Genomic DNA, 14,782 nt, shown 5'->3' on the forward strand with positions numbered 1-14,782 from the left:
TGTGTTGCTCTTTCCTTCTGGGTCATTTTGGAAGAGAAAAACTTGAAGGTTAGCTGCCACCTGAAAAAGCATTTCCCAAGATGCTAAAGTCACTGGTTCTGTGGTATGTGAGAATCACACAATCAGATATCTTATGTGAGTAGGACAGCCTAGGATTGTGCTAGGCTGTGCATCTTATTCACACGATGTGTGGGCCACATCCAGGGGGATTAAATAAGAAAGAAAATGCTTACCAATTCATTTCCAGGGCTTCTCTGGGGGTGCTGAGATTTCAGGAAGTTTGTGAAAGAGGAAAAAGATGCTTTGAGAACTTGATAAGAATTACATACTTGGTATAGGAGTAAACAAAAAGAAAATGAAAGATGCAGCTTGGAACAAAAGAACTATAAGACGTTCATTTGGAGACAGGGAAAGAAGTCTGAAGGAGAGAGGATAAGAAAGGAAATAGTCCTAGGGTCAATGCTGTTGATTTCTCTACTGTACCAACATTTTTCCAAAGCATCTGAGCTTTCATAACTTTTCACATCCAACCAATGTTCCTATTCACTAACATAATTATCTTAAAGGTTAGTGGCTCAGCCTAGAAGGGAATTCCTGCATAGTTTTTTGTTAGCTACTTAATATTCCTCTCCAATACAGTATCTAGTATAGTTATTCAAGTAATAAATCTTTAGAAAAGAAAGGAATTCAGAATTCAGGTTAAAATACAAGTGGCAAAATGTACATATGATTTAAGCTGCTTTTCTACATGCAGCTGAAATTTTAGAGGTAGAGTTTGTTATTGTTGGGCTAACATAGCATGTCAGGAGGTCTTAATAATTTTGGCAAGCAAGAAAGCTGTTGGAAAGTTTCTCTGCCTAACAAAAATCCTTTTTAAGGACTCATGGGAGGTATTCATTACAGAGAATTGAGAAATCCATGAGGAAAGGGAAACATTAAGACACTATTTTTGTTCTGGCACACAAGTTTTCCCTTTTCCTTTTTATAGAAGCAAAATCAAGTTCTTACCTTACAGGTCAATGAATCAAGATATTGGATATATTTGGGCTCAGAATGTATGTTTTGCCCATTTGGTCACAGGCAAACATAAGAGACTTTACATTCAACATGTATAAATAATAAATGCAAATACTTAAAGTTGGGGGAACTTAAGGTAAACATTTAGTGAATTTTCATTGAAAACATTAAAGTTCTTTTTCCAGGTGTTACTTTTTCATTAGAAATTTGAGAAATGTTTACAACAATTTTATAGAGATATTCTCATTTACAATGTTTCTTTAAACTCTGCAAATTTTTGCACATGACAAGCTACATAAGAAAATATATATTCCTGGTTGTTTTTCTAAAACTTGATTTATGACAATCTAACAAAAATCACAACAGTTTCTTCCACCTTTATAACCAACCTACTTTTTTTTTTTTTAAGATGAAATCAGTTTAGCTGGCCAGCCTGAGGCCAGCAGAATAAAAACTCATTTTGAAAACATCTTGGCCTTGAAAACATGCATGTCTTACCTAAGTTTAATTAAAACACATTTACACATACCTTTGAGAAGTTCACCATTTTCATAATTTAGACATTTGATCATTATGTCATTCACTAATGACAAATTTGTAATAAATTATCATTAATGGGGAATCTAAGAAAGACTGAGTAACTATCATACCTGTAACCCCTCTCAAAATAAAGCTCTTCCTTCTGCATGAATTAACTTGGTTTGTCCCATATAAGCCACGGGCCATGACTCATTAGAGCTCCAAATACTAAGACAACCATCCATTAATGGTCACAAGGAAAACTAGTAGCCTATAAGATGGCATGAAGTTCTGCAATGGAAATGGAGTGGGTTTGTCAACTAAGTGGCTCACTGCTCAGATTTTCTTTCTTAGGGAATGGATAATAGATGCATAGCAAGTCCCACCCATTCCTATTCTAAAATATTCTCCATGTTCATGCACTCCGTCCACTCCATTGCCACCACACTATCCAAGAGACCATCTTCTTTATTGGCCTGAAGTCATAGTCTCCTTACCTGGTCTCTCCTCTGCAACAACTGCCCCTTAAAACTTCATCTTCCATATAACAGCCAGGGTGTTCTTTTAGAAAATATTAAGATCATGTCACTCACCTGATTAAAATTCTCTAGTGATCTCATTTCGTTTAAATGTCAAACATATAAGATATATAAAATTCCAACTATAGCATGAACTGCTGTCTACCTGCTTCTACACACACCCATTCTCTCTCACTCCTACTGTGCTCCAGCTCTGTGACACTCCATTCTCTTCCTGGGACATGCCAAAGTCTCTCCCTCCTTAGGTCTTTGCAACTGCTCTTTTCTCTCTGAAGCAATCTCTTCTCCACTTCAGCAGGCTGACTTCTTCCTTCAGGTCTCAGCTCAAACATCTTCTTCAAGAGGTCTTCCTCTAAAATAGTAGTTCTCAATCCTTACCATATATCAAAATTACCTTGGAAGCTTATAAAACTTCAGCTGATGGGGTCCCACTACTAAGAATTATTCTGAGTAGGACTGTGGCAGCAGAATTAAAACAAACCAGACCTCTACAGGTGATTCTAATTGCAGCCAACTTGTGAATCAGCAATGAAGAATCTCATCATCTCCTCCCCCATCATATCCACCTATTAGTGTGCTTCTTAGTATGTATCCTATGTAATTCTTATTTACTTGCTTTCCTGTCAGTTGTCTTTTTCTTTCACTAAAATGTTAGTTCCATGAGGGCAGGGAAATTCCTGCTGTACTCCCAATGCCCAACATATATAGTAGGTCAATAAAGGAAGGATTGAATATCCATCCTTCAAGTCAGTAGAGAAGTTTTAAGCACCTGAAAGACAGTACAATATGGAGAATTTGATAAGTAGAGAGGATATAGAATAAGAGTAAGAATGAAAAGATGAAGAAACCAAAGAGAAGCTGAGTAATGTAAATGAAAGATGAGCATAAACCGTGGACTATAGAAAGCTCTCTTGGGCCCCTGTTTTCTCCAATGAAACCTGAAAGTAAATTGACTCAGTTCCACACAAACTCAGTTCCATGCAAATAATGCTTACTTTGTTAACATGCTGAGATCAAGGCTATCTCATTTTTTATTTTTAACACAGAAAAGTCTTATCTTAGATCCAAAGCTTTATCTTTTTATTCAAACTATTTTACTAGAAGCCTTCTTAAAAATACATTTACTTACCTTTTAAAAAATATATGAAGGAAATTTACATTGTCTATATCCAGGATTTTCAAAGTCAGATATTTTGCTATCTATATTACCTTGATAGTCTTATGAAATCTTTAAACATATAAACCATATAGTCATTAAAAAAAAGTGTTTGAAAGAGGGAAATTTTATGGCTCTTTAGTTTTTTTTAAGTTCTATATTTTCTAAGTTTGCAGCTCAGCTTTTACCTACATGCCCTCATTGCTTACCTTGCTTATACTCAGCTGTGACCTTTTAAAGTTAATCATACTCATTATAAACAAATACAAATACAAATTCCAATCTACGACTGTAATTACTTGGAGAGCTTTAACACCCACAAATGCCTGCCTGCCTTCCTCCCTCTTCAGACTAGAGAATTTATTATTTAATTGGTCAAGAGTGAGACCAGAGCATTAGTTGTGTTTTGGCTTTGATTCTGTGTTTTGGTTCCCATGCGATTCTAATATGCACCTCGTTGAAAACCCTGTGCAAAACCTTAATAAAGAAATTTGGAACAACCAAGCTTTCTATTTTTAGGGGTAACTGTTCAAGCCACAATTGTTGATTCTTCCTCTTAGCTTGGTTCTCTCTTTAGGGTCTGTCACGTGAACTCTGCTGCCAGCACCCAAACAGCCCCACGGTTATGAGGCTCCCATTTAAAATTCCAGACCAAGAATGGGAAACCTCTATTTTCTTGGTTTTCCAAGTGGCAATCCACTCTAGTATTCTCACCTGGGAAATCCCATGGACAGAGGAGCCTGGCAAACTACAGTCCACCGGGTCACAAAGATTCAAACATGACTTGAACAACTAAATAACAACAATAGAGCTGGAAGAGCTCTCTAAAAATAATCTAAATTAACTCTCCTCTATTTACAAGTGACAGATTTGAGGTAGGAGAGTAATGTCCCTGAAATCATGCAACCACTTTTTCCCATAGGTGGCACAGCTAATTCTCCACTCCTTGACAATTACAACACTGTCCCTGAGGAAAGGCGGTGCTCTAGGAAGAGTATGTCTGTAGCAGGCTTGTTAGGGAAACACTGACTGAAATCACCCACCTCGGCCAGACATCATAGTAACCAGTTGCATGCGTTATTTTACGACAGGAGGGTCCAGTAAAGAACACGGAACCAACAAGCCATCACCAACCAGGAGAATTTAGGAAAAGTCAAAAGGAGACACCAGTCCATATGGACTACCAACCTCCCAGAATCCTCCTCACTGGAATCCATCTTGACTGAGAAATATATGTGCTACAAGGAAGGACCCTGAGTCAGAATGATTGGCCAGAGACAACCCAGAAACTAAGCCCATCACCATTAAACCTGAGATTCCGAGTGATGTGACAGAGCACTTCTGGTTTCCTTACTGTTGCTCTCCGCCCAGAAGCCCTTAACCAATAAAGTTCCTTGCTTTGTCAGTACATGTGTTTCCTCAGACAATTTTTTTCCAAGTGTTAGATGAGAGCCCACTCTGTGGCCCTTCCTGCAACAAACTCTAAAGTTATTTTAGAGGGGAAAACCAAAACCCTATTCAAAAATGAGAGAGTCTCAGAATCAAGAGCATCTTACAAATTTCCAGTCAAACCTCCTTAGGAAGTGGAACCTGCAATTGGAAAAGCGGCGAGAACCCACCTATTCTCTGACCCTATGTGTGGGTGTGGGTGTCTTCAGGCCACTTTTTCCCCCTCACTTTGCACATGAAGGTAAGTAACTGACCCTCCTGCTCCTGCATATAAATGTCATTCAGTTTCTAGAGCAAAACAAATCTAGCAAATATCTCTGTTTCAAAGTCTCAGGAGCAGGAATCTGATCAGCCCTCTTAGTCAGGCATCCACCCATTCCCCTTTCAGGAGTGAGCAGAGAGCAAAATCAGGTTGCAGAAACAAACATGGGCACAGGATTACCTTACTGCTGGTGGAGAAATTCTCAGAAATAGGACATGTGGTATCTACTAACACAATCCTAAACAATCTTAACTTCACTTAGTAGAACAATGGAACTTGCAAACTTTGCATAACAAAATCTTAACTGTTTTTCTTTGACTCATTTTATGTCATGAGATTAACAGCAGTAGTTCTTGCCCAGTCCCATATTTACAGCTCTATTCTAGAAACTGATTTTTTTGTTACTTCCAAAAATTTTTAAAAATTAAATAGCTGTAAGCTGAAGGGCATCAAGGGCACAATCACAGAGAAAATAGACACACGTGCTGAGGCCAGTGGCAGAAGTTAGTAAAAACACAGTAAGTCCAACCTGTGTTCTTCCACCAGCCTCACCAAGACAGATTGCTCAGTGAAACTGGTTCAAGTACTGAAGTGAAAATAGTCTCCAACCGGCAGCGTCAGCATTACCAGGGAACTTAAAAATTCGCAGGCTCCAACCTAGACCTACAGAATCAGAAACTCTGTGGGGAGTGGGGAGGATCCAGAAATCTGTTTTAAACAGCCTTCTTGTTGATTGTGACTATTCTGAACTTTGGAAACACTAGAACAGAAAGTTATTGACCATAGCCACTAATTTGACCTGGCATAAGCTAGTCAACTTTCCATACAAAGGTGAGGCAAAGAAATGACCATGGGGTGTGTCATGGAAACCTAGCTATGTCCTAGTATCATCTTTACTAGAAGTATTATGGCCTTGAACAAGTCACCTAACGTGTCCAGCCCTTAGTTTTTTTGTCTTTAAAATAGAAAATAAGGTTTTTGGAAGTCAAATTTGGAGCAATTCATGATACCTTTGTGATCAAAAATTTTAAAATAATTGTACCATAATTTTAGGAGATCCAGCCAGTCCATTCTGAAGGAGATCAGCCCTGGGATTTCTTTGGAAGGAATGATGCTAAAGCTGAAACTCCAGTACTTTGGCCACCTCATGCGAAGAGTTGACTCATTGGAAAAGATTCTGATGCTGGGAGGGGTTTGGGGGTAGGAGGAGAAGGGGACGAGAGAGGATGAGATGGCTAGATGGCATCACTGACCTGATGGATGTGAGTCTGAGTGAACTCTGGGAGTTGATGATGGACCGGGAGGCCTGGCGTGCTGCGATTCATGGGGTCGCAAAGAGTCGGACAAGACTGAGCGACTAAACTGAACTGAACTGACTGAATTTTCATACTTTAGACTATACCCATTCTCAATGGTGAAGAATAAAATCTAGAAATAGAACTAATAGTGCTCCTGGTTTTTAGGCCTCTGAACTCGGACTGGAATTAACTTGTTAATCAGCGTTTCTGGGCCTCCAGTTTGCTGACTCACCCTACAGATCTTTGGACTTGCCAGCCTCCATAATCAGGTGATCCAGTCAATATATATATATATACAAGTTCTGTTTCTCTTGTGAACTCAGACTAATAAAAAGGAAAAGTGGAAATTATGCAAGTAATGATAAGAATTAAAGACAGAAATTTCTAGGAAAAAAGAAAAATGGGTACAGAAATCTGGAAGCAGAAGGTATAGCATCTTAAAATAATTTAAATAACAATTACATCAACAAATAATTACTTAATATTTACTGTACGTCAGACCTTGTTTTAAGTTCCCTTCATATGTTACCTCACTTAATCCTCAAAACAACCTTATGAAGTAGATTCAGTTATTATCTCAAAGGGCAAATGAGAAAATTGAAGTACAGAAAGTTTAAATTACTTGCTCTAGGTCACAGAGATGGAACAGGAAGACCAAGGTACCATGGGCAAATGTTCTATCTCCAGAGTCCAAACTCTTAACTATGACTCCTTCACTTCTGTCTGGGGCTGAGGAAGAGGTAAAGAGAAATGCCAGGCCATAGGGAAACTTGGAAGCCTTGAGCTTTGTCCTAAAAGCAATGGGAACCACAGAAAGAAAGGTTTAAAGCAGAAGAGTGACAGATCAGACTTTAAGATATGAAATAATCACAGGGGGCAAATGGAATGGGGGAGGTAGCAAGACGGGTGATTTGTTTATTTACTGTTTATGACTATGCTGGGTCTTTGTTGCTGCTGCGCTCCAGCTTTGTCTGGTGTGGTGAGCAGGTGCTACTCCTTACTTGTGATTCGCGGGCTTCTCATGGTGGTAGCTTCTCTTGTTGCAGAGCACAGGCTCTAGGCTGTGTATGCTTCAGTAGTTGTAGCACAGGAGCTCAGTAGTTGCGGCTCTCAGGCTATATATAGTGCATGGCAGGCTTAGTAGTTGCAACATGCAGGCTTACTTGCCCTGAGGAATGTGGACTTTTCCTGGACCAGGGATCAAACCTGTGTCCGTTGAACTGGCAGGTTCTTAACCACTGGCCCACCAGGGAATTCCAAGGTGATTTTTCTTTGATACAAGATTTTCTCTTTTAATCACTTTTAATTGAATATTTAAGAATAGTTTAAATTACTTCAGAAAATCCATATTAAGGGATTAGCCTAAATCACGTGTGTAAAATTTTTAAAATTATAAACATTATAGAATTTAAATAATTTTTCATTCAATAAAAAAATTACTCCAGAAAATATCAAAGCAGAAACTCATACAATATGAAAATCTTTAATATCATGTCTTCTTAAAAGGGTAATTATGATACCACTCCCTTTAGTTACCTCAGGGTACTGTTCCAAGAAGGTTCAGAAGTTCCTAGTCACTCAAAAGAGCAAAGATGAGGCAAAATGATGTATGAAGGTATGTGAGGAAGACAAGAGATATGCAGGAGAGTGTTAGGGGACAACCTCGATCAAGACTAGCAGGTCAGAGGATGATGAAGGATGAAGAAAAAAGAAATAGGAGATCATAAAAGGGAACTGTTGTATAAATGTAGGAGCCAACTAATATAGATCTCTTATTTAGAAATTTAAAATTTGATAGAATTTCATCACTGTCTACAGCTGATCCAGAAATGTTCCAAAGGCCACACATGTAGCACTGGGCCATTTGGAATAGCAATTTTCCAAGGGAAAGTTTAGCTTCTTAGATTCAACATACAATGATTAAGCTCAGGAAACCAAACAGTGGATTGAAGCCAAATTTTACATGAGCATCATATATAAACCATTAAAGGAGTCTCAACAGATATGTTTTTTACTTTAAAATGCATATTGGAATTTATTTTAAAATCCAATAAATTCTCCATATGTAGTTAATGGTAACACATGTTCTATCATGGGACAAATACCAGAATAGCCAGTCCTGTTCTTAACTCAACACATCAAAAGGTCCACAGCAAAGCTTGCCTTAGAGAAAGTCACAATAAATATGCCCCTAGACTGTTTCCAGTTTTATTTTCATTTTTAAGGATTGCTAGTTAAATACTACTGATAAAAGTAGGAAATTCTTGGCAAGGCTTTATCTTGATTTATAGCAATGCTCCTTGAGTGTGTTTGACATGTGTTTGGCATCCATGATCCCTCAAAAGAGATACCTGAGGAGGTATTTAGCTGCCTTTTTCTATAGGAAGAAAGTTTCTGAAGACTGTGACTAACTGCCCCAAGGGGACATATGTCGGAGCTTGGATTCAGCTTTCCTTAAGTGTCCTTTTCATATAAGCACAGAATCTAGAGCAGTTAGTTCAATGCTCTTGCGTTCTTGTGTGTCCATTACTGGTTCTGTGTCTATGGACATACACGTATAGGTTTTCAACAGCTTACTGACAGAAGCACAAGGGTACTGAGCTCAGACTCACGCCCCTGAGGAACTTTACTTTGGATGTTAGCCTATGTGCTAAACCTCATGACATTTTATACACGGGCAGAGAACACAAGAACACAAGACAAACAGTCTGATCATTAAGCCTCTCTTTCATTTAAAACAGGTTTTTTGAGCCAAAGCAACAGCATTTTATTTGGTAAGCATCTTTTTCCAACGCAATATGAGACACGATTTTAAAATTTACTCAAATAAAAATGTGTATTTTACTCCAAATTTCATTCTCCTTTCAAATGTAGTTTTTGCATAACTTTGAGATATTCTGCATGAATTAAAATTGGCTGTTTTTTTCTTCTCTTCTGATTACTATTCCAGTCCTCTTGGGATTGGCTTAGTTACATTAAAAGGATTTTACTTTATTTTTTCTTTACCCTGAATCTGCAACTCTGAACTTGTTCATTTACACCTTGAGTCAATGACATTATTTAATAGGGAAGTAAGGTCACAAAAAATATTGATTATAGATCAAACAGATTTGTGTGACTCACAGGATGTTGTGTAAAAGTGAGCTAAGTGGGACAATTCTTATTTTCTGGTAAAGTAATTGAAATCTTTGAACTGCAAGGCTTTCTTTTTTCCATTTGTGAAACTTGGTTTGACTAGGATTTCTTTCCTTGAAAAAGTACTTTCAAGAATTATTTTATTTTTGAAACAGAACATGATCCCAATAGAACAATAAGCCAAGAATATGATCAGACAATTCAAAGAAAAGGAAATAACCTTTAAAAACATGAAAAGATGTTCAAGTTCATGATTATATGAGAAATGTACTTAAATATTATAATGGAATGCCTCATTTTTTAATCTATCAGTCTGGAAAAGATTAACAAGTTTCAGTTCAGTTCAGTTCAGTCACTCAGTCATGTCCAATTCTTTGCAACCCCATGAATTGCAGCACACCAGGCCTCCCTGTCCATCACCAACTCCCAGAGTTCACCCAAACTCATGTCCATCGAGTCAATGATGCCATCCAGCCATCTCATCCTCTCTTGTCCCCTTCTCCTCCTGCGCCCAGTCTCTCCCAGCATCAGGGTCTTTTCCAATGAGTCAACTCTTCGCATGAGGTGGCCAAAGTATTGGAGTTTTAGCCTCAGCATCAGTCCTACCAATGAAAACCCAGGACTGGTCTCCTTTAGGATTGACTGGTTGGATCTCCTTGTAGTCCAAGGGACTCTCAAGAGTCTTCTCCAGCACCACAGTTCAAAAGCATCAATTCTTTGGCTCTCAGCTTTCTTCACAGTCCAGCTCTCACATCCATACATGACCACTGGTAAAACCATAGCCTTGACTAGATGGACCTTTGTTGGCAAAGTAAGTTCTCTGCTTTTTAATGTGCTATCTAGGTTGGTCATGACTTTCCTTCCAAGGAGTAAGCATCTTTTAATTTCATGGCTGCAATCACCATCTGCAGTGATTTTGGAGCCCCCCAAAAATAAAGTCAGCCATTGTTTCCACTGTTTCCCCATCTATTTCCCATGAAGTGATGGGACCAGATGCCGTGATCTTAGTTTTCTGAATGTTGACCTTTAAGCCAACTTTTTCACTCTCCTCTTTCACTTTCATCAAGAGGCGTTTTAGTTCCTCTTCACTTTCTGCCATAAGGGTGGTGTCATCTGTATATGTGAGGTTATTGATATTTAGCTATTAGTTTTCAGAAAAAGATAAAATATATATTATGATATATGGTTGTGATGGTATAAATTATTGAAACTTTTGAAAGTCAATTTAACAATATTCATCAGTTAAATATGCAAATGTCCACTGCACTGAAATTTTACTCCTAGAAATTTTTCTTATAGAAACTCTGTCATGCATACATAGAGATGTTTGTACACAGTTACTTGTTATAGCATCCATGTGTTAGAATACTATGGAGGGAAAGCTATAGAAATTGATATGAAATCAACTCCAAGTTGTATTAACTAGCAAAAGTAAGATACAGTGCAGTTTGTAGAGTGCGTTGCTGGGTGAGTAAAAGAAAATGGCGCTATATACATATACATGTTACTTATGTGTGGATGTGAAGTATAATGAACTGGTAAAATAAATGACCTCTCGAGTGGACTGCCAAATTGAGAAGCCAGGAGACTAAAGTGAATGGAAACTCACTTTAGTGTGTGTCTTTTTCTCCTGTTGGATTTTTTAAAAAACCATCAGCACTATACTTGTTTTTTTTTTTTTAAATAGCATTTTTAAAAAGTGAAAACTTATGCCCTTAGCTACATGATGGTGTGTAAAATAAAAACAAAAAATGCCAATACATATAAAGGAGTTCTATTTACCTGCTATAATTTGATAATGGTGATATAAATTCCTTTGAAAATGCATATTAATGATCTTGAGTTATACTTTATGATACTACAACAGATAAAAAATGATTTAGACAACTTACTGCTTTGTCTGCATGGCAAAAACATGTTTGTTACACCCCTGTGTTTTCCACATCCATGCATAGTCAGGAAATTCACATCCTCCTACAGGGATTCACACCAGGACAGGCCTGACCATCTGGTTTGTTTCCTTCTGTCCTTTCATACTCTCCTCATTATTTCCCATGTAGATCAGTACCTGGCTAGCTTTTTCTGTAGAGAACCAGAAATTAAACACTCTAGGCTTCGTGGGCCAAGAGAAAAATTGAGGGTTTATCTATGTGTTTATACTACAAAAGAGAAAACAAATTTCCCTACTTTGTTATTGAATAAATTAAAAATGTAGTAATTGAGAAAAAAATTGTACTGTAGGCCTACTAATGAGAAAAATAGAATTTTTTTCAGGGAGATGAATTTTGCTTAATTGGAGTTCAAGGTTAGTGTTCCCTATCAAGTTAATTGAAAATGTTTATTTATAAAAACCTGTCATCTCCTGAGCCAAATAAAAAGAGGTAGTAAGTCAGTTTGGGCCCAAGGGCTGTAGTTTTCCACTCCTAATTTTAAGACCAGTGTCTTCACCTACCAATCTACCTTTCTGTTGCTAGTATTTTGACAAGTGGATCCAATCTGCCTCAAAGATATGCTAACCTCTAGTGTGACCACCCACACTTCTGCTGAAATATTGCAATAATTTCCCACCACTCAGACTAGAAAACAAAGCTTGAGCATTTGGCCCATCATGCTAGGTCCTCCAAGCACACTCCTTGCCTAATCTCACCCTCATCTTCTTCCTTTCCAGCCATCAGCCCTGCTCTCATCCCAGACATACCAACACATTTTGCTAACTCTGAACTACTTTCCAGCACATCGGATGCTATTTTACAACCTCATACTTGCTGTCTCACTGCCTGGAGTCTTCCCTTCCTTCCCTTGATGGGCTCCCAGTCACAGAGTGCTCACCACTCACCCCTCTGGGAAGACTGGCTGCTCCTCTCTCTACCCTATCCACAGCAAAATAACAATTTCACTACTTCTGTAGTTTGCCTGAACTTCCATTCTTGAATGGATAAATGTATTGTTTTTATTAGTGGTAGATTTCTATTGCCTTTCCTATCTCTGATTTATCATTGCTAGCCTCTAGAATATGCCTAGAACACAATAGTTACTCAATAATTTTTGGTAAACTGAGATATTATCAATTACAAAGCAATTATGGTGGCGAATACAACTGACAATACAACCTCCATCCACCCACTTATTCAGTTGCTAAGTTGTGTTCCAACTCTTTGCGATCCCATGAACTGAAGCACAGCAGGCTTCCCTGTCCTTCACTGTCTCCCAGCTTGCTCAGACTCATGTCCATTGAATATGTAATGCCATCCAACCATCCCATCCTCTGTCACCCCCTTCTCCTCCTGCCCACAATCTTTCCCAGCATCAGGGTCTTTTCCAATGAGTCGTTTCTTTGCATCAGGTAGTCAAAGTACTAGAGTTTCAGCATCAGTCCTTCCAATGAATATTCAGTACTGATTTCCCTTAGGATGGGCTGATTGGATCTCCTTGCTGTCCAAGGGACTCTCAAGAGTCTTCTCCAGCACCACAGTGTGAAAGCATCAATTCTTCAGCAGTCAACATTTTTTATGGTCCAACTGTCACATCCATACATGACTACTGAAAAAACCATAGTTTTGACCATACGGACCTTTGTTGGAAAAGTGATGTCATTGTTTTTTAATATGCTATCTAGGTTTGTCGTAGCTTTTTCTTCCAAACAGCAAGCGTCTTTTAATTTCATGGCTGCTGCCACTGTCCGCAGTGATTTTGGAGCCCAAGGGGGAAAAAAAGTCTGTCACTGCTTCCACAGAAAAATACCCCAAGCTTCCTCTAGGAGAGCACATGTCATGGCAGTGTGGCCGTCCAAAACATACAGGGATCACTCCGATGTATCCAAGTAGCTCTCAATCCTCTAAACACTAAGCGAGTGAGTCACTAAATCAACCAGATCTTTGCATGACACTCCTTGAATCTGTGCTCACTGATACCACCATCCAAAGACCCTGATTTTGTTCTCTGTATCTGTGATTTTGACTGTGTTTTCATTTGTTATTTTAGATTCCACATATAAGTGAGATTATCCATCCAGTGTTTGTCTTTCTCTGTCTGAGTTATTTCACTTAGTGTAATTCCTCCAAGGTACACTCATGCTGTTGTAAATGGCATGATTTCATTCTTTCTATGGCTTTTCATATATGTGTGAATATATGAGATATATACAGATGTAGGTATATAGGACAAGTTCTTTATCCATCCATCCATTGATGGACACTTTGGTTCTTTCTTTATCTTGGTTATTGTAAATAATACTGCAATGAACATAGGTGTGCATATATATTTTTAAATTAGTGTTTTAGTTTTCTTCAGATAAATATCCAGAAGTGGAATTGCTGGGCCGCTAAGGAGCAAGAGACTTTATCGACCTCTCTCCCCTTCCCTCTGTCTTTCCTCTCCTTAACCTTCCTATCCTTCCCTGTTTTTCTAGTCCCCCGGTCCTGGACACAGGAATCTGGTCAAAGGGCCCTCAGCCTGAGCTGAGGATCGGAGACTGATCACCTTCTTTTGGCAGAGAACTCGAATTCTGGTTCTGGTCTGGTCTGATTTCTGGTAGGGCCGAGTTCCAGCCCTCCCTTCTCTGGAGGCCCAGGGAAAAGTCCCATAACGCCTGGGTATCTGTAGGTGGCAGGAGATGTCTGTAAGGTCACCTCTTTTGCCCCTGCTCTCCCACCTCCTCCCCCTTCTTCTTTCAACCTGGCTTCCTTTCCTCCCTTGAAATCTTTTATTTAAGGGCTTCCCTGGTGGTGCAGAGGTTAAAGCGTCTGCCTGAAATATGGGAGACCTGGGTTCGATGCCTGCAATGTGGGAGACCTGGATTCAATCCCTGGGTCAGGAAGATCCCCTGGAGAAGGAAATGGCAACCCACTCCAGTTATCTTGTCTGGAGAATCCCATGGACGGAGTAGTTTGGTGGGCTACAGTCCATGGGTCACAAAGAGTCGGACATGACTGAGCAACTTCACTTTCACTTATGATAATTCTATTTTTAATATTTTGAGGAATCTCCATACTGTTTTCCATAGTGGCTGCACCAATTTACATTCCCACCAACAGTGCACAAGTGTCCCCTTTTCCAACATCCTTGCTAATATTTGTTATTGTCTTTTGGTAATAGCCCTTCTAACAGGTATGAGATATTTCATTGTAGCTTTTATATGCATTTCTCTATAATTAGTGATGGTGAACATACTTACATGTGTCTCTTGGTCACCCATATGTCTTCTTTAGAAAAATGTCTCTTCAGATCCTCAGCCCATTTTTCATCAGATGTTTGCTTTGTTGTTCAGTTGTATGAGTTTGTATGAGTTGCATCAGTTTGTTGTTCAGTTGTATGAGTTCTTTATATATTTTGGATATAAAACAGATATATAACTTGCAAATGTTTTTCCCACTCAGTAGATTGTCTTTTCATTTGTTTCATTTTGTTG

The sequence above is a fragment of the Capra hircus genome, chromosome 1, assembly GCF_001704415.2.
Source record: "Capra hircus breed San Clemente chromosome 1, ASM170441v1, whole genome shotgun sequence".
Lineage (NCBI taxonomy): Eukaryota > Metazoa > Chordata > Mammalia > Artiodactyla > Bovidae > Capra > Capra hircus.